Raw genomic sequence first — 22158 nt, forward strand, 5'->3', positions numbered from 1 at the left:
CTGGGGGTGGGGGGCGGCTCTGCCCCTCAGCAGGCCGCTGGGCCTGCTCTGTGGATGGTCACAGTTCCCTCTACCTTCGAGAGAGAGTTTTTTAACATTTATTTTTCAGTTTTCGGTGGACACAACATCTTTATTTTTATTTTATGTGGTGCTGAGGATGGAATCCAGAGCCCCGCGCATGCCTGGCGAGCGCATTACCGCTTGAGCCACATCCCCAGTCCCTTAGTTTGCTATTTTAATCTGGCAATCAGAAATCTTTTCTTTTAATTTTATTTACTTCATAAAGCTTTGTACATTCTAGTATCAATTTAAAAGTCAACAAAAGAAGTATATTTTGGGTTTTTTTCCTTCCTAAAAATAAAAGTTTTTTTTTTTTTTTTTTGTGTGTGTGTGTGTGTGTTTGTGTGTATGTAAACTTGATATATTTTTTCTTTTGTACTGGGGATTGAACCCATGGGTGTTTACCACTGAACTAAATTATCCCAGTCTTTTTTTTTTAATTAAAAAAAAAAATTAAATTCTGAGGCAGTGTCTCACTCGGTTGCTGAGCCTAGCCTCATGAGTTTCTGGGATTGTAGTCAAGTACCATCATAGCCAGCTTAGAACTTGATTTTTAAATAGACATTACTTTTTGGAGCAGACTTAGGTTCACAGAAAATTGAGAAGAAGGTACAGATATTTTCTCCATACCTCCTTCTCCCCCACATGTGCATAACTTCTCTTATAATCAATATTCTTCACCAGAATGATTTGTTATAATGGAAGAAACCCCATTGGCACATCATTATCACCCAAACTCTGTAGTTAACCTAAGTGATTTCCACTTTTTATTTGTAGTGTATCACAACCAATCCAATAGCTATAGAGTATACCTGAGAAATGTTTACCCCAATAATGCTGCTAGATCTTTTTAGGAAAGTATTGTAACTTTCCTGTTCGTTAACCAATCACCATTTCCTAAATTCTGCCTCTTTTATTGCTTTCTCATCACTTAGCTAAAGGAATTGCCCTAAGCTATGATCCAGGAGGCTTTTTCTCTCTCTCTCTTTTTTGCCCCATATAAACCTTCTCTTTGAGTGCGTGCTTGTGTCCAGGAAGCTTCTCTTTGACACAGCTGAAAGGTAATTAAGTATTGGTGGCACTTCTCCGGGTATTTAGTTTTGGATCTGTGCTTCATGGTTATATTTTTCCACTAGTCTACAAAAGAGAGAACCAGTCAGGGTAGTTGGGAAAGCATGCCAGTGTATATAAGGGAGTAATAAAACACACTGACTGAAAGAAGGAGAGGTTAAAGAAATCTTGTTCATTCCAGAAGCCTGCTTGGCTCTCTGAATTTCTATTGTACATAGGTTTCTGATTTCCTTGGTTATTTACACTGGCTAGATGAGGTTTCTCTAACTTGAGATGGAAGAAATACGTTCAAATTAATGTACCATCCCTTCAATGAGCTACAGAGGTTGTTCATATGTAACTCCTGGGTAATAATTTTCTGTTAATTAATGCTATTCCAAGCTTATTCCAGTTTGATCTGGCATTTCAATTAATAAATCCAAATGTTAAAAGGACTTCACAATCCATTTAAAAACTATTGCTCTAAGATAAACTTCATAGATGCTTTTCCTCCTTTTAAATTGGCACTCCCACAAAAGAAGAAACACCTGGATGACCAAAGCCTTGAGGCAGAGGCAGTTGAAAGGCTTTGGGGAAATGAATTTAGATCACAGCTTGACAAAGTCTTATATTTTTGACCAGGAAAAATAGGAAACAGCAGACACAAAAGAAATCAGTCAAGAGTGCCAGGAGCTGAAGGTGAATTGGTGACAGGTATAACCTTGAAAATGGATGAAGTATTGGAAGGGATTAGAACTGAGAAAATCCACACAGATGGAGTCCATAAAGTTTGTGTCACCTGTTTTTATTTAGGATCCAACTGTGTCCTCCAATCCCTAAACAGAGGAATGCACTAAGTGTGCCATTTTATGAATGCTGAGCAAGATTTATAGTCCTGGTATTGTGATTCAAGTAACAACCTTAACATGGTATGAACATAGAAAAAACAACATGATAAAAGTGATAGTGAAGTTTTGAAAATTTTCAAATACTATAAGTAAGATCATGGGTACACAAGGCAAAATGAGATAAGGGCTAAATTTCATCCTTCATTCTAAATTTCATTCTTCCAGCAGAATCACCTCAGTGGTGCAAAGTCTTCTCACCTCACTGAGGAGGCTCTAGAGTCTGAATAGACTCTGGGCCATAGGTCTCCCAGCCCTCTCCTCAACTTTTAGCAAGAGACCCTCAAAATATTCTCCATTTCCTCTCAGTAATACGTAAAATATTCAAACAACAGGAAATTCACAGAGAAAAGTGAATGTCCTGTTGATTTATACACACTCCACCCACTGCCCTCAGAGATATTCCCTGTTAACAATTTGGTGTGTAACCTTCTAGACTTTTGTCTATGCTTTTATGCATATGTATGTATTTTTTAAGTATATAAGATTAAACATTTTCCTAGAACTAGCTATTTTTTCCTGCCTTAATTAAAATTCCTGGGTTATCTTACAATTATTAGAGGTCTACCTCATTCTTTTGAAGGACTGCATTCCATTGTATGAAATAAAACAATTATGTAACAAAAAAAGACTCATTCTTCCACAGTTAGATATACTGTTTTCTCATCATTTATTGAAGAGAAGTTTTATTCCCATTGTGTCTTCTTGATGCTTTTGTAGAAGATCAGTTGATCATAAATGTGGGGATTTATTTCATCACTATTTATTTATATTTGTTCCTTTGATCTCAACTCTTGCTCTGTTCTAGCACCATGCTGTTTTGGTTCCTCTAGCATTGTAGTGGACTTTGAAATCAGTGTGATGCCTCCAGCTTATCTATTTTTGTTCAGCTTTCTGTGGCTATTTGGCATCTTTTGTTTTTCTATATAAATTTTGAGATTTTCTTTTCAATTCCTGTATAAAATGTCAATGGAATTCTAAGAGAAGTTGCATTAAACTTGAAGATCTATCTCTGTATTATATTCAATTTATTTCACCAATATTATATAGTTTTATGAATATAAATCTTCCCCTTTGATTAATTTTTCTGTTTGGGACATGGTGGACATTACTATAATTGGAACTTTTTTCTCAATTTTATGTTTTGGATAGTTCACTCTATAGAAATGCTACTGATTTTGGTATGTTAATTTTATATTCTGAAGCTTTGCTGAGTTTATTTTTTAGTTCTAATAGTTTTTATTGTGAAGTCTTTAGGGTTTTCTGTATATGATAACATGTTATCTGCAAACAAATATTACTTCATTTTTTCCAATTTAGATGCCATTATTTCTTTTTCTTCCTTTAATTCTTGCTTTATTTTTAATTGCTCTGTCTAGAACTTGCATCACTATATTGAATATAAGTGTTAAATAAGTTATATAAGTGTACTACTACAGGTTGGCACCACTGTGAGCTTAGAGAATGGTACAGAATGTGGGATGGGGAGAATTTGCAACTAAGGGAATTTGACTATAGGTTTAATTTGGGGAGGCTGGGTTGGCGTCAATAGAGGCATCTCTAAACCCATGTTTACACAAGGAAAGAGGATGATTCCATTGAGTAGACAGAATTTTTATGCTTAAAAAATAAGATGGTTTGAGAACTAGACAGGGGTGGTTGATAGGCAAGCGGCACAGGACACTGGGCAGCCCAAACACATATTGTTCTGTAGTTTCACTTTGTCATTTTAATTGACTCAGAGCATTTGCAGACTCTAAATGTCAATAGCTTCTTTCAAGGCACTCCTCAGATTCTCACAATCCCATCAGAGGAGAAAAAAATTATCTGCTGCTTCTTTAACTGGAGAGGAGGGTACATGGGTGTTTGTTATTTTGTGATGATAAATTATTTCATAAATATTCATATTTTCTGATCATGTTATACATTTTTAAATACCCTCTTTTAGCAAAAATTATAACTGAAATTGACAATAATTCCCATTCCTCTTAGAAATACTAGTCCATGCCTTTAAACAGGTTGCTTTGTGCACATTATGTTTCTGTGATGTTTGCCAATAAGTCTAAATGAATAATATTGAACAATAATATCTTACATCCTTTTCTGCTGGCTCTCCCTGACACTCCCCACAGGGTACCTTACTGCACAGAAGCTCCAGAAGCTCCCTTCTTCCAGATGTCTTTTTGGGTATCATCTTTTCATTGTCTATTTTTTCTTTCATGCACATAGTTTTCTTTGTTTTCCACTTGTGAACTTCTGTTTATCCTTTAAGACTCAACTAAAAAATTCCTTTCTTGTCAAGCTTTTCCTGACCCCTGTCCATTCTGTACTAGCATAGCATCACATACAGACCATTTTTCTATTACATCTTAGTCACATATCCATTTCTTCCTCTAAATTATGAACACAACAGTATTTCCCATGTCTTAGGCTCCTTTGTATCTCTACTTTTCCCATTAAATACCTAATACATTGTACTTAAATTTTAAAAAATTACATTTAAGTTTGCCTACACTACTGACTGCAGAGTACAATTAAGTAGTTAATTATATTCTGTACCCTGTGCTCTGGCACATTTTGCAGATAAATCTCTGGAGTAAAGTGTTTGTAAATGAAATTCAAAATTGAACCATAGCTCCATATTTTTCAGATTGCTAGTTCTCTTCTTTTGATAAATTGTCCATTATTCTTATCAGTGTTTTATCTCATCCTTGACAAAACAGAAAATAATATTTATGCAAACACTTTATGCACTGTGGGATATACACTATTTTTAGAAATATTGTTTAGAATTTTTTATAAACTTTAAAGAATGTAATGTAAATAATTATTAAAAATTGTAGGTTTAGAACTTCTTAGACTATTGGGTATATTTTATCAGCAAAATGAACAGTATTCACTCTTTCCTCTCAGAACTAACTTGAAACATTTTTCTTGAAATGATTGATTTATTGAGGACACAAACTCTAGTCAGTAGTTTAGGAATTCCTAACTTTATATAATTTTCATTTATTAAAAATTATTTTTTATTGTTCACTGTTTTTTTTTAATTGAGGGTAAATTATATCATTTTGAATGACTTATGTTGAATTTGAAGTTTACAGTAAGGACTATTGTACTTACGATCAAAACATCTTATTTATCTTATCCTTGTTTTGTCCCCTTCTTTTCTTCCTCCTTTTAAATTTTCTTCCATATTCAATACTATACACAATGTCATTAAAAAGAGATTTTCTAAGCAATTTTTATTAAATCAAAACAGGCAATTTTGCTGAAAGATTAGCTGATTCTGACATACATAACATGAGATATAGTTATTTGAATGAGATAAATCTTTGTCTAATAAGGGATGATTCAGTAAATTTTACATGAATAAAATTAATGTAAATTAACAAACAATATTAAAATGACTTTAAGACATGAATGCTAACATCAACTATATGAAGCAACAGTAAAAGTTGATTCATAAAAATCAACCCTCAGGGTAGCAGTTTTTGTGTAGACTGTCCCTTCAAATGTATGAAAAATGAAGACAGTCCTTAGCTAAAATTTCAGAAAATGGTCACAGAAATGGGTTTCTGTGAAAATTAAGCTCTTCAAATGTTTGGGCAAAGAGAATTCAAGGAAATGAACTCATTGCTGTGCAACTGCTTGTCAGAATTTCATTGAAATGAATATAGATCTCTTATCAAAATAAACATGAGACAAATTCTGGTGCTCACTATTTATTTCTTTGCTGTTAGTGGTGTTGCTGGTTTTTCTTGTAGTCATAAATGATGCTGAAAGAATACAGCCTAGAATCTAATGAATTTTATGCCAAGCAATCACAGAGTCTCATACTTTTCACTGTCATCCTATTTATGAAGGGATATTTTAAAGAAGTCTATAGAATTCACTTTTTATTAAGTTTGGCAAACAAAAAAGACTATCTGTTTGAGCTGTAGTATCTCTCTATTTATGTTTATTCTAAGGGTGATAGAAATTGTAAAGAAGGGGTACCTTTTAGGTAGGATAATGCTAGTGCTAGATTAGTTTTAGAGGTATTTACTTTGGCACAGGGCTGCTGGTAAAAGTCCAAGTTGACTCATCATTTAGTGCAAAGATGCATTTAGAGCTTTTATCCTGAATGCACTGCTGCAAGCAGGGAAACATGAAACAAACAATCCCTTATTGAGTGGGGAGAGTGTTCTCATTTACCGGAAAAGAATGGCACCTAAAATACTAAGCACCTTTACTCACAAGAACTCAAAACTCCAAATAGCTTTGGCTGCACATACTTGTTCAATATGAAATCAAATCAGACTATCTTGTTAGGGGCCAGTAACAAAGGATTTGATTAAAAACATTGTGTGCAATCATCTTAGAAACAGAAAGCAAGCATTGACTACAATGCATCATTATTGAATGCTTTAAACAATGACTGAGCAATATTTTATTTGGAGACCATATGAAGCCTGGGAGAATAGTTATTTAAATTTAAGAAGGCTTTTTTAAAATGGTTGTTTTTACATACAGAGTAATTTAATAGAGGTGGGAGTAAAGGAGTTCTACACTTACATCAATACTTTAATAGGGGTGGGAGTAAAGGAGTTCTATACTTATGTCAATAAGACACAATCCAACCTTAATTTCAGTTTTTGCTTTCTTTTTGCAATTAATACATGATGCAAGTTATGCATAAGACACTATGGAAGCAAAACAGAAATAAAATGGCCCTGTCTTAGAGGAGTTGCAATCTAGTTGAGAAGACAAAAAAAAAACATGCGGAATGGATTGTTTGTTTTGATATATAAAACAAGGCAAAGCTGGGCAGACTGTTTATAGGAATGCTCCTTGGGGACCTAGTGACCACCAATTCACCCATACCACTCATTATCAGTATCTAGAAAATCATTAGGCAATCTGCAGATGAGGCTTATATTGAAACTGATATTTTGAATAATTAGTTATGTGGTTCTTCATTTATTCTTTGCTATTTTTAAAGTACTTGTCAATATTGCTGAACCAAAGATAAACTCTGTCTTTCTTTTTTTTTAGATTAATTTTGGTATAAGTAATGAGATGACAAAACTTAAAAGAAACATTCATGGGACACATGACCAGAGTGCATTATAATTGAGAATGATATTTGTAAAAACCTATTTTCGAATGAAATATAGTCATTGTAAAATAAGGACCCATGTTCTTCATTTTTCTTCAATTAATAGATTGAAAACTAACATTAATAGTCATTCCTGTTAACATTCATGTGACAATTTGCTACTATTGGAAGACCCTTAGAAAGGCAGAAGATGAACAAAAAAGGACACCATTACATATGACAAATTACATATGTGTATAAATGACTGTTTACAGAACTGATTATATGCCTTGGGTACCCATGAGTTTAAAACAAGTGAATATTAATATATTTCCAGTGTTTTCCCTTGGATTATACTTGTAGGGGATAAGTGTACCAGCTAAGGAAAACATCAGAATCTTATGTATACATAGACTGCCTGGGTTTATTTGCAAGGACTAGATGTTAAGTTATCTCATATTCATGAGTGTTCAGTTAGGTTGCATAATCCACCAAAGTATTAATAAACTAAAAGAATTAAATTGCTTTTAAACAAATAATGGGTAAATTAAAAGGGAAATTTTCCAAGACTTATAAGATAGAAAAATTCAAATCTTATAGTAATAATATTTGATAATGAAAGGTGGAAGTAGTTTTCAATTTTGTCCTGTTTGATTCTTCTTTAAAGTGTTGACTTCTTTGGAAGAGCAATTTTGGGTTGGAGATGAATTCTATTTAAAGAGTTGTAATTTTTTAGGATTGAAAAATATGACCTAGAAAGAAAGTACATACCTGAAATAAGACAAAATCAACAACAAAAAGAAAAACTTGAGTTCTATTCTGGTTAATTCTTTTTTCTATAACTATTATGAGTGTGTCATTCAAGTTGATTTCTTTTTCTATAGGAAGTAATTATTGAATATTCATGAACTACCCTTATTAGTTTAGTTTATTTTCTCTGCAAGATCATTTATTATTGAAAATGTTTTGAAATCATCTCATTATTTATGAAATATCTGCCTTGTAAAGTAAAAAGAAACCACATTGGTTAATTAAAGTTTTAACTTTACACATATGTATGACTCATTAAGAAGTAGTATGGAATTTTAAATTTTGTGGTTGACATGATAATGCCTTAAAAATAATATTTGAATCATAGAACATAAAGACATCCCCTTATACTATGATGGATAATCTGTTACTCTAAGCCTTTTCCTGGGGCTTATATAGGCCCATATGCCTCCTCCTCAAATGCTGGCCTATGATTGTGGGAAAAGTCACTGTGCAAGGACAAGTCCCAACTTCCTATATCACAATATGGTGTCCATCTATTTTCCTCTACTAATTAGTTACTCTTTCCACGTACTGCCTATGTATGTTAGAGGAGGAATGTGGTGCGCAGTCCCATAATTACAAATGCTGCAATGCTGTTTCACACAGCCTTGTGAGAACAGCACAGTGCTGCCATAGGACAAGGCTCACACTGCTATGGGCTACTTACAACTGAGGTTGCCCAAGACCACTACAACCAGTCATAGGTAACACTAACCAGAAGAGATGTCTGGTAGACTGTGGTCCCTTGTTCTCTGTCTGGTACTAAGACTATTCTAGGAGTTTTGTCTACAGGCATTGGAATGGATCTGGAGGCCATTGAGATCTGTCCAGTGCTAGGTTTCATCAATTTGGCACTGAGTTCCAAGGCAAAGTTCCTCTCCCCTCAGACAATGGAGTCTTCCATCACACTATGCTGCCAAGATTGGGATAGTGTTGAAAAATGCAGTTCCTTTCCCACTGAGGCTGATCCTAATCTGAGTCACACTTGAATATGAATAGCCTTCTAGGTCATGGAAACCTTATGATTACATCTCTAGGCCCACTCTAAGTCTGACAATGATGAAGAGCAAAATCAAGACTGTCTCACTGTGGAACAAATCTCTGCTTTGGGCTGGAGCACATCTGGAGGCTCTATCTGTGAGCTTTTGTCTATTTCAGGGCCTTCAGTTTCTCTCTGGTACTAATAATTCTCACTGTGGCCAGCCTGGAACTAAGCTTTAAGGCAAAGCCTTGTGCTTTCTTGCCCTGCTTCCCCATGAATGTGTCTTGTTCTCCCTTTGCCAACCAAGGTTTGAGGAGGAGGGATGGATGAAGCTGTTTTTTTTTTTTCCCCCTGACTCATGCAATTCCTGCAGCTCAGTCTGTAAGTATAGGCCTGGGTTAAGGGTCATGGGTCTCATCTTATGTCTGGGTTTTAATATAATATGCCTAGAACTGGGTTTCAATTCTAAGATCTAGATTTAGTTACTTCTCTATCTCCAAGTGGGAGGACACTCTTTTCACATTGTATTTCTTCAGGGAGATAGTGAGAGGTGACTCTAGCATATCTTTCTTTCCTCCCTTCTTCAATGCATTTCTTATTATTATAATAAAAAGAGGCACTATGATCTCTTATCTGGCTTCCTTAGCTCTTGTGAGGGCAGTTTTATTCCTGAATAGCTATGCAAATTGGTATGTCTTTGGGAAGATGATTGCTGCAGGGTATTACTCATCTGCCATCTTTGTCTCATGTTATATCTATTATTTTTTTGTTTATCTTGCTGTATTTTGGCTTTATTTGTTGGTCATTTATAGCATTCAATATATTCGCATATATTTGGTAATTTATTTTGAGTCCTAACTTTTTCAAAATAGTTTTTAGTTGTAGATGGACACAATACCTTTATTTATTTATCTTTATGTTGTGCTGAGGAGCAAACCCACCTGTACTAAGTAAGTGCTCTACCACTGAGCCACAACCCCAACCCCAACCCCTTGAATCTTATCTTTAGTGAGTTTGTATTTCTATTTCTGGTCTTGTTCTTACTGGTTCATCACATTTTGCTTGTTTCTCTTCCACAAAGGGGTGTTAGTAGAATTTTTTTTTGAGGGCTTTGGATAGTTTCATGGACTACATTAGCTGATTTTTACTATAACAAAATATCTGAGATTAGTAACTCATAAAAGCAAAAGTTTGATTTAGCTTATTGTTTTGGAGGGTCAAGGGTACAGTACCTGCATCAGCTCAGTTCTGGTTAGGGTGATGACACACCATAGCAGAAGTGCATGTAGAAGCATAAAGTCAGATCTTGAACCAGAGCCAAGAGGGAAGGAGGATGGAGAGGTCCCACCATTACTTTTGAAAGCCTAAGGAACTCCCATAAGGACTCACCTATTAAATATTGGTAGCATCTTTAACATATGGACCTTTAGGCAACACATAATTAAAACATCCAAACCATAATACAGACTGTGTAGCCAGTCTAGTGAGTGGCTTGGCTTAGTATCTGAATTTGAAGTGAGGTGCTGCCTCCTCCAGTTGATAGCTTCATATGGGTTATACCTTCATTCAGCTCTTTGCAGCATTTTTTGAGCCACCTTTCAGGCACCAAGGAGGTGTGTTTCGGTTCCAAATAATAGAGGCAGTTAAGATTCCATTCTTGCTTTCATAACTTTTATTCCTTGGCGATTCTGCCTGCCTTCTGAGAACAAGTTGGCCTAGGTTTAGATATATATGGTATTTGGTATTTTTCTTTCATTGTTGGTTCACAGAAATATTTCTTAATTTCTATGAAAGCATTTTGATTGACTTATAATTAATATAAATATGTATATCCTGAAATTTATAGAAATAAAATGTTTTTATACCAAATGTTATGTAAATACTTTGAAAATATATAATAAATTTAGTTGTTTTGAAAATAATGTGAATAATTTGACTGAACTTATGGTGTTTGGTAGTTAAATTTAAACTGCGTATTATCATTTTTTTAGTGTAATTATCTCTAGTGGTATTTCATTACACATCTTAGGTTAGCATTCTTTCGTGGGTTATCTAAATTTTATTTTAGGCAAAATTAAATTCAGTTCTATACTGATTACTCTGAGATATGTAAAATGTTGGTCTAAGTATTTTATTATAAAAGTATATTTATTAAAAGTACACATAACTCATGTCCAATTGGAAAACACAGATAAAGAAGAATTTTGTAAAATAATTTAAAACTCAATTTGGAATTATTTTCCTTATTTCTTCTGATAAATGTAACTAAAGATTCTGAACTTTCTATATAAACAAACATAAGAAAAGTCTGAAAAAATTGAAAGAAGGTGGCAGATGAGATAAGAATCTGGAAGCCAAAACATGACACATTGGTGAGTTTGTTGAGTTTCCTTTTTGTCTCAAATTTCCCTGACTTTGAGCTGATGAAGTTGCCAACCTGCAACACCAAGGGCAGAGATACAGCAAAAGGAGATTCTTTTTAGGGTCATTTCTTCTTTTTGATCACTCAGAATACCACAGTCTCACTATCTCTTCTCAAATGGTGGTCTCTTTGAAAATCATCAATAAATTCTTTATTGTAAGATTTAACTCATATAGCATCATATTTTATTTCTAGTGTAACAAATTGCTACAAAATTTGTGGCTTGAAACAACATAAATTTATGATCTCACTGTCTTGGAGGTTAGAAGTCTGAAATGGATTGTCAGAAATGAGTTCTTTCTCTCCAGGGGAGAATCCATTTCTGTGACTTTCCCAGCTTCTACAGGCCATCTGCATTCCTCACATTCACACCTCTCTCTCTCTCTCTCTCTCTCTCTCTGTCTCTCATATACACATACATCTTTGTTTCCGTCATCCCATCTTCTTCTCTGACTCTGACTCTCCGGCCCTTTTTTTTTTTTTTTTTTTAAATAAGGACCCTTGTGATGACATTGGTTTTCTTTAGATTCCATAAAACTATTTTGTCCTGTTTTATATTTCTTACCTATCTGGCCTCTTTACTCGATCTCCTTTTTTAGGTTTTATTCTCTATTCTTCTCTTGAATATTGGTCTTCTAGTTAGCAATTGAAATCCTTCTTAAAGCAAACCTAGAAACCTCTGTTTTTCCTCTTTGGCATTCATATTGAAAGTAAACCCTAGAAATCTCTATTACATTTATTCTCTCTCTACCCAATACAGATTTGTGGGCATAGAGAAAGGAGAAGTGTAAAAATCTGTATTACATTTTTATTTCCACTATTGTATTTTCACACAACTAACCCAAATACATCTCAAATATATCAATGTCCCAAACTGAATTCATCTTCTCTCATTCATAGGTACACCAGCCTGCACCATTCATTTGATGTCACATCTTATCACCCACTGCCTAAGCCAAAGAGGAGTTGTCATTGATTACTTCATCTCCCACACTTCCAAAAATCAAGAAATTCACAAATAACATTAAATTTTGATTCCTCTATAACAATTTTTCTATGTGCACAGTCAGTCTTTAATCTGGGACACTATTGTCTTTTCCCTAGGTTTTGAAAACAGACTCCCAAATAGGATTATGTCCAGGATTGCTACCTTCTAATTTGCTATATTTCAGCTAGACTAATTGCCATACCAGCGGATCAGCACACATTTGTAAACCACAAATTTAATCATGGCATGTATTCATCCCAAATCCTCCAATGACTTTTCATTGAGGTTATGATAAGAACAGAACCCATTTTTTTTCTCAGTACTGGGTATTGATCCCAGGGCACTCTACAACTGAGTTATATCTTACCCCTTTCTATTTTGAGAGAGAGTCTTGCTAACTTATCCAGTTTGGCCTTGAACTTGTAATGCCCCTGACTCAGCCTACAGAGACACTAGGAGTATGAACATGTACCACTGTGCCAAGCTAAAACCATTGATTCTTTAATAACAATAATTAGATGAGATTGGATTGTTCAGGGTGGTATGGCCCTAGGCAATGACATAATTAGAAAAGGTTTAGTTTCAGATTTTGCATCTTCATTTTAACAATAACTTTCTTTAAGTCTTAAGCACATTTTAAATTGGACTTATAAGTTTTATGGGCTAAACATGAGAGTTTTAAGTGATCTAAAAATATTCTGTATGTTAACACTGCTAAACTCTGAACACCTGTGTTCTTTGGTGCCCCATTTCCTTTGATTTGGAGTTTAGAATGAGTGATGACAAGTTCCTAATTCAAAACAAGAAAGTATAAGAAATATGCGCCAAAGTAAAAGCTTTTCAAAAACAGTTATCATCTCGAAATTTGCAACACATGTGTGTGTGTCTAACCTCCATTTTCCAGATGATTTATTTAGAGATTTCTTTAATCACAGATTCTTTTCCTACACTGTCATGGAGTCAGATTATTTCCTTAAGTAAAGAACTGCAGAGGTCCTAACAAATCAAAGACATACAGTAAAGATTCAGAGTTTCTTCCCTTGCTAAGAGGATCCTTACAAGAAGAAATATAAGAGGGAAAAAAAAAGTGATATAATTTACTGGCTCTTGACTACATATTTAAAATTTAAGTTTTTTTTATACCTGCTCAATGAATATTCTGAATAATTATACTCTTCTATAAACATTTTATTTATAGACAAAGAAGCCAGGATTGTTAGGATTTGGGGAGGTTAAGGATACACATAGCAATGTTACATAAAATGAAAAGGAGATACAGAGAGGAACCCAAGATACCACGGATCTTTAAAATAAAAGAAATAACATAGACTCACTTAATGGTACAGAGGAAGGCATTTTATTTTTAAAATAAAATGCGTTTTATCAATATTGACCAAAAAATTGTATTTCTAAAAAACTGTTTAGTCCTCTGTAAGAGGATCCTGCATAGGGGTTCAGAGATGATTACAAAAATTTCTTATTTTAGTGAGCATTGCATTGTTTGGAATCAACATATCAAAAGGAGAAGAAATGAGGAAAAGAGTTTCTGTCTGAGAGGTGGTGATCATTTTCTACATTCCAGTGGTAATGATCAAGTACATCAGTTCTCATGTTTGTTTCTAACAGTTTTGAGAAAGCAATGAAATTAATGTTAGCTCACATAAGCAAATGTGTATACCCCAACTCCATCTATCACCCAACTTTAAAATCTGGAATGTCTGAATCTGTAATTATTACATATGTAAACAGATGTTGGAATAGAAAAAGAAACCAAGATCATATTCAAAGGATAAGACATAGAAAATAAATGCTTAAAAAGGTATTAGATTTTGAAAAATTTAATGATAAATACTAAAGCAGGCCCCATTTCGTGATATTTCATTTAAATACCAAAGTTTTTTCATAGTTTGAAATGCTCAGGACAAATATCTTTGAAAGGTCACTGATGACAGCTGTGTAAAATGGTGTGAACTCATCATCCCTGAGAAATGTTAAACACTGATGGTTCTGAAAAAACAAAATGTGATTTTCTTGAATTGAACAGGGATTTTATTTTATTTTTTATTTTTTTGGTTTTTTAACCTGACTGCATGAATACAAAGAGGCCACACATTCTTAAATGAAGGCAAATAAAAGTTCTCCTGTTTACTTCTGAAAAGAGAATGAACTGGTAAATCAAGAAAAAATTAAGAATTGTGAGAATGAAGAGTTAGATACCTATGATCAGAAACACTGGGAAAGAGGAGTTGGAACTTCAACTGAGTTCCCCGGTGTGGGTGTGAGCACTTTCTCACACTGTACATTACCAATGCTAAAATAGTAACTATGATTCAATCACATGTTTGACAACCAGAGAACTAATGCAATTGTAAACCTAAGACTTGGAAGAGAGCAAGATAAAATTGTCTGATTTTTTTTTTTCATTATAGTTTTGCCCCTTTAGCTTGATAGTTCTCTGAGATATTTCTCCTTCCGTTATTGTGTTGGGTGCCTTTGTTTTGGACTATGAAAAATCTAACATCTGTTTTTTTCCTTGTCTTTCTCTTCCTGCATTGTCTTAAGAATTTTTCAAACCACATAAATTTAAAACCTCAAATAAAATCTATCTTACACCTTCTCTTTGATTCTGTTTTCTATGTATCCTTGAATGTTTCTGCTCATTGCAGAAACTAAAGGGAGTTTCAATTTTACATTACTGTTGTTTCAATGTGACTGTCAAACACATTAAACTAATCTTTTCCACTTCACTAAAAGTGATTTTCTCCTGTTCTTGCTCTTTCTCAGTGATTGAATGCCTGAATTATTGTATTATCGTTTGCTGATATTAATTTAGGACATAATTATGAAAATAGTGAAATTCTAAACTATTTAGAAAATAAAGAATTAAGATGCTACTCTTCTAGGGCATTGACATTTTTAGTATCGTAACAATTTCTAACTTGTTAATATAGTAGGGTTAATTAAATCATTAACTAGATATATCCTGTATATTGCACTTTTGGATTAAGATAAATTAAAACATAGTGGAAATACAACTCAATTGGCCTTAGATAAGTTGTTATACTGTTACTACAATAATTTTCTTGGAATTTTGAAATCATAGTTATGCAAATTTTCTTAGTTACTTACTAATTAATTAATTTAATTAGTTACTTACCTCTTTTGTTAGATTGATTCCCAAGTATTTTATTTTATTTTTCTGAAGCTATTGTGAATGATGTAGTTTTCCTAATTTCTCTTTCAGAGGATTCATCACTGATGTGTATAAATGCATTTGATTTATGGGTATTGATTTTATAACCTCCTATTTTGCTGAATTCATCTGTTAGTTCTAGAAGTTATTTTGGTGGAATTTTTTGAGTTCTCTAGACATAGAATCATATCATTGGCAAATAGTGACAGTTTGAGTTCTTCTTTTTCTATTCATATCCCTTTAATTTCTTTATTCTAACTGCTCTGGCTAGAGTTTCAAGAACTGTGTTAAATAGAAGTGGTGAAAGAGGGCATCACTGTCTTTATCCAGGTTTTAGAGAGAATAATGCTTTCATTTTCTCTCCATTTAGAATTATGGTGGCCTTGGGCTTAGTATAGACAGCTTTTACGATGTTGAAGTCTCCCCCTAGTTTTTCTAGTGTTTTAAACATGAAGAGGTGCTATATTTTGTCAAGTGCTTTTTCTGCATCTATTGAGATGATCATATGATTCTTATATTTAAGTCTATTGATGTGATGAACTATGTTTATTGTTTTCTATATGTTGAACCAACCCTGTATCCTTGGGGTGAACCCCAGTTCATCCTGGTGCACTATCTTTTTAATATGCTTTTGTATTTGATTAGACAGAATTTTATTATGAATTTTTGCATCTATGTTCATCAGCAATATTGGTCTGAAATTCTCTTTCCTTGATGTGTGTTTGTCTGATTTTGTTATCAAGGTGATACTAACCTTGTAGAATGAGGAAGGATTTCCTCCTTTTCTATTTAATGGGATAATTTGAGAAGTATGGGTATTAATTCTTCTTTGAAGACCGAATAGAACTCAACTGAGAATTCATCTGGTCCTGGGATTTTCTAGGTTTGTGGATTTTGATGGCATCTTCTATTTCATTGCTTGAAAATGATCTGTTTAAATTCTGTATATCCGCCTGATTCAGTTTGGGTAAATCACAGTTCTCTATAAATTTGTTGATGTCTTTGAGATTTTCTATGTTATTGAAGTATAAATTTTCAAAATAGTTTCTAATTATCTTCTGTATTTTAACAGTATCTGTTGTGATGTTTCCTTTTTCATCACAAATTTTAGTAATTTGAGATTTCTCTCTTTTCATTAGGATGGAAAAGTGTTTATCAATTTTATTTTTACAAAGAAATCGTTTTTTTGTTTTGACACTTTTTTTGGTTGCTCCTTTTGTTTCAATTTTATTTATTTCAGTCCTGATTTTATTGATTTCATCTCTTCTACTACTTTTGTTAGTGATTTGCTATTTAGCACTTGATGGCTTGTATCACAATAGTGACAGAATGTTCTGGCTTGTATACAAGGAGGAAGCAATAAATATAGCATGTCTGATCTTCATAAAACTTCTGGATTCTTTCCTAAGTGGTACTTTACTCAGAAAGCCAGAAAGCTAATTGTCTTTGTTACATAACAGATGTGATGTTCAGGAGACCTCACCCTTTTGTTTCCAACTCTTATAACCCTGAAGCACATTGTTGGACCCTTCTAAATATTTGGGGCAGAGAACATTCTTGTTGATATCCTTTTGGCTCTCTCCTTACAGGGTAGCTTTTATGACTTATTTGTGAATGATCCATATATGCTTTCTAGCACTGAATCTTGCTGCTATTTTCCCCGATACTAAATTCATTTTTATAAGTTTCACATAAATTTTACACACAGAAACATAGATATAGGGAGGTGGCAGAGGATAAGAAAAATAGAAAAAAATTAAAACTATTAAGAGAAGATCAGCGTGTCTGTGTCCCTGGAAAATTAACTCAGCAATTTAAATTTGTAACTTGATAATCAGAAAATTTATCATTATCTTGATCTGCACATAAAACAGTCCCCTTTGATATCATTTCTTTTCCAAGATAGACTGCTGAGGAGCCATACAAGTGAGATATTGAATGGAGACTTAGTGCACCCAGGTTATGATACATAAGATAAATTGATGATTAGTCATGTTTCCAGTTTTCAAGGGTTTATTCTTCATTTGAACAACATACATTGAGTAACCTGTGCACTACATAATTTCCTAAGTAGTTGACCTCAACAAAAAAAAAGAGTTAACTCTGAAGACTCCAAAGTTCTTTCTCCCTTTCTCGCCTGAAAAGAGCATGTTTTTTGGCCTTACTGATATTCAAGGCTAATGAAGTTGCTTGGTATCCTCATTTCTTTTCTGGATTTTTGTTTGTTTGTTTGTTTGTTCCTATTCTGACATGTTTTATTCTGCAATAATCAGAGATACTAACGAACATGTACTTTTAAGCGCTTAGTTAATTTACAAAGGTTTTCTTTAGCTAAAAACAGATATATGTCTTTTACCATATCCCAATAGATCTTGCACATAATATTCTTTGAAAAGAGTAGAAAAGGTTGCACTTTTATCAAACGTAATATTTAAAGATCACAGATGTTATGGTTTGGATGTGAGATGTCCCCCAAAAGCTCATGAATGAGAAAATGCAAGAAGGTTCATAGAAGAAATGGTTGGGTGAGGAGGGCTTTAAACCAATCACTGATTTAATTCCCTGATAGGGATTAACTGAGTGGTAGATGAAGTGGAAGGATGTGGCTGGAGGAGGTGAATTGAAGCATGATTTGAGGTATATATTTGTATCTGGCAGGTGGATTCTCTCTCTGCTTCCTAATCATGTAAGGCCTGTCCCTCTGTCACACTCTTTTGCCATTATGTTCTGCCTCAACTTGAGCCCAGAGAAATGAAGGCAGCCTTCTATGGACTAAGACCCATGAAACCATGAGCCCCCAAATAAACTTTTCCTCTTACACAGTTGCTCTTGTTGGGTCTTTAAGTCAAAGTAGCAAAAAAGTCTGACTAAAACAACAAGTATACCCCAAAATTTCATGAGGAAAATTACTATGTAATAGGCTTCTTGACAGCACTGTCTATTTTATATTGCTCTTATTCAGTAATCTAAGGATACAGCAGGATTTTAACCAAGACTGCTAGGACTAGAGTTCACATCCTCTAAGGAAAAAGAGTTTAGCTTAGGTTTTCACAGGCCACAATGGGGCAATGAATATTTCCCGTCTATAAACATAATACAAACTGTTTGCCCTATTAAGAGCTGATGAATGAATTGAAACCTTTTCAAAGTTAGTATAGCTTCTTTGAACAACTTATAGTATGAATAATTATCAATAAAAAGAGAAGTTTTGAACTCACAATAGTACAAATGTGATGGAAAAGACTGTTTTGCTAGTTTAGATTAGAGGCTTTTTGCTATTCTACTTGTCTCTTGTCCTAAACATAAACTTAGTATCATGCAAAAAAAAATGCACATTACAGACTTTTGACGCAACAATACTTCTCAAAAGTTTGAATCGCATGAAGTCAATACTGTAAATAAAGCATATATATTTGGATTCATTTTTTAAAAAGAGTGATAAATAGCACTTCTTGAGCTTATTTATATTTCATGAATTTAAAACTTATATAGTAGGATAAACTAATATGATTTGGTGAAACAGGATGGCAGATGCCAGAGAAAATTAAGATTTTATGGGCATAGAAGAGAACTCCACATATAACATGGAAGTAAGACAAACCACAGATTTTCAAAAAAGTTGCTAATCTTTTTCTCTGTTCATAGCCACTCTCTCTGTTATTCTGACCTGAAATTTTTATAAAGTTCCAGATTTACGCTTCACTAAAAGAAAGACTGGCAGTAATGCTGAGTCCTATCATATTGTATTATAGTTCAATTAGGCAGAAAATGCTCATAAAGGACTAAATAAGAACAACTCATATCTGAGAAAGCTACTCTGAAGAAGATTTCTAACCTGAAGGCCTAGAATGGAAAAGACAAACCTAAATAAGTGTGTGTGGTGTGTGTATGTATGTGGGAGACAGAGAGGAGAAGAAGACAGGATGTGGAAGATGGAGACACAAAATTGGGGGGGGGGTGAATATAGAGAACTATGCTTCAAGTAGATTTGACCTAGAGGTTAATATTGAGACCACAATAAAATATAGACAATGACTACAGCCATGAACCTCATTTCCTTACTAATTAAACAAATTGTGCAAAACCACAGGAAATACTTCATGGGCTAGAAAAAAAATTGCAAAATTATTAAGTTCAGAATTTTTGACTATTAAGAAACAGACATATAGTAACACTTTATGTTTCAGAAAGGTTACAAAAAATCTAGGTTTTGAAGTACATAACATAATTAAAAATATGTAGAAACCAATGATTAAATATGATGACTTTGTGAACTGAACAGAAAGAGCTTTATGTCTCCCTCTTTGTCTCTCTCATATATTCCTAATAAATGTTCTCTGATACAGACACATGCTAGTATAATTGATAAAATGTCAGCAAGTACTTTAAACTAAGAAACTATATATTTCATTCATTCTAAACAAGAAAATTAATTATTATATTTAAAAATATAGTAAAGCCAGGTGCAGTGGTGCACATCTCTAATCCCAGCAACTTGGGAGGTTGAGACAGGAGTACTACAGGTACAAGGCCAGGCTCAGCAACTTAGTGAGACCCTACCTCAATATAGAACATAAAAAGAACAAATAAAAAACAGTAACCAACAAAAAATATGGGGTGGTAAAGAGATCCTGGGTTCGAACCCTAGTAAGTATATAAGTATAAGGAAAGAATGGATTAAGTTCTCTTCATTACCCATTTCATTGCTGAGGTCATTNAGACCTGCTATTACTTGCTGAATACTTTGGTCAAGTTAATCTCTTTGTCTCTCTTTTCTCATTTATACCATGGTAAAATAATAGTACCAATCTCAGGATTTTTTCGGAGGTTAAAAAAGTAAAGGACTAAGAAGCAGTGCCTGGGACAGTCCTTGTTTGGTGCTGTCTTAAAGAGATCAAGTTGAATTTGTTTCTGCCATATGTTATGCTGGTTTTGCTCAGCATTCTCTGAGTTTCTTACAGTAGAGCCTAATCAGGAGAGGGCTAGATGACCTGACCTCAGAGATGATAAGGAAAATATCCCACTTCTCTAACATTCTTCTGTATGAGACACAATAGGGTCATGAAAAACATCCTGAACTTCTTTCCTCTGTGTCCATAATCTCTGAATTCCTGCCATGCCCTCTGGAGGATTCAAGCAGAGCTATTAAACTCTAGGATTCTATCTTTAAATGATATTAGTGGGCGAGTTGGAAATACATAATCACATATGTTTTTGGTGGACACATATGAAAATGAAATTAGAGTTTTTTGTTTAATGTTTTGTGGTGACTCTGCCACTTACTAGATTAATGATCTTAGGTGATCTTAACTAGAAATATATGCCTTGGTTCCCCTGTTTGTAAATGAGAATAATATAAATTGTAAGCATGCCTGGGACTGGGTTTAGTGGAACATGCCTATAATCCCAGTGGTTTGGGAGGCTGAGGAAGGAAGATCTCAAGTTCAAAGCCAGCCTCAGCACTTTAGGCAGAGCCTGATCAACTTAGCAAGACCCCTGTCCCTAAGTAAAATATTGAAAAAGCCTGGGAATGTGGCTCAGTGAGGAAGCACCAAGGTTAATTACTCAGAACCAAGCTTGAAAAATTCTACCTATCTTGTAGATTTATGGTGAGGATTAGATATTTTTACAAGGTACTTGGAATGGTACCTGGATTTTTATAAACACTCATTTCCATTATAAATATTATTTTACCTAACAGGTGTTCTTTTCAGTATTCACTCCTATAGAATTACGAAATATTCTCTGCAACATGGTGAAGAAATTTATCTTAAATGGCCGAGTGTAAAGGATGTTAATTTGGTGTGTTTATACACTATAATATATTAAATGCATTTATATAAAAGGATTGCTTAAATAAAAAGTTTATGTAAAACAACCCAAACACTTCATAGTTATTATTATTCATTTTCATGGAAATACAAAACAGTCTAAAACTTATACACCTGATGCCAGTAGTTATATAATTTTAGAGGTAAATGAGAACACACATACAACTTATCAAATCTCTGGGACACTATGAAGGCAGTTCTAAGAGGAAAGTTCATTGTATGGAGTTCATTCCTTAAAACAAGAAAATGTCAAAAAATAAATGACTTAACATTACATCTCAAAGCCCTTGAAAAAGAAGGCAAATCTACACCAAATGCAGTACAAGAAAGGAAATAATTAAAACCAGAGCTTAATTTAATGAAATTGAAACAAAAGAAACAATTAAAAAAATGACAGAATAAAAAGTTGGTTTTTTGAAAAAATAAATAAAATTAACAAACTCTTAGCCATGCTAACAAAGAGAGGGAGAGAGAAAAGTCAAATCAATAACATCTGTGGTTAAAAAAAATATATTATGACATACACTACAGAAATACAGAAGATAATTAGAACTTTTGAAACCTTATACTCCAATAAAAAAAGAAAAAAAAAAGAGAGAGAATATTGAAGGCATCAACAAATTTCTATAATCATATGATTTGCCCAAATTGAATCAGGATGGTATACACAAGTTAAACAGATCAATTTCAAGCAAAACAATAGAAGATGCCCTCAGAACTCCACCAACCAAGAAAAGCTCAGGACAGGGTGAAAACACCCGAGTTCTTCTAGTCCTTTAAAGAAGAACTAATACCAATAATCTCCAATTGATTTCAGGAAATAGAAAAAGAGGC

This window comes from Marmota marmota, unplaced genomic scaffold (genome assembly GCF_001458135.2).
Source record: "Marmota marmota marmota unplaced genomic scaffold, marMar, whole genome shotgun sequence".
Lineage (NCBI taxonomy): Eukaryota > Metazoa > Chordata > Mammalia > Rodentia > Sciuridae > Marmota > Marmota marmota.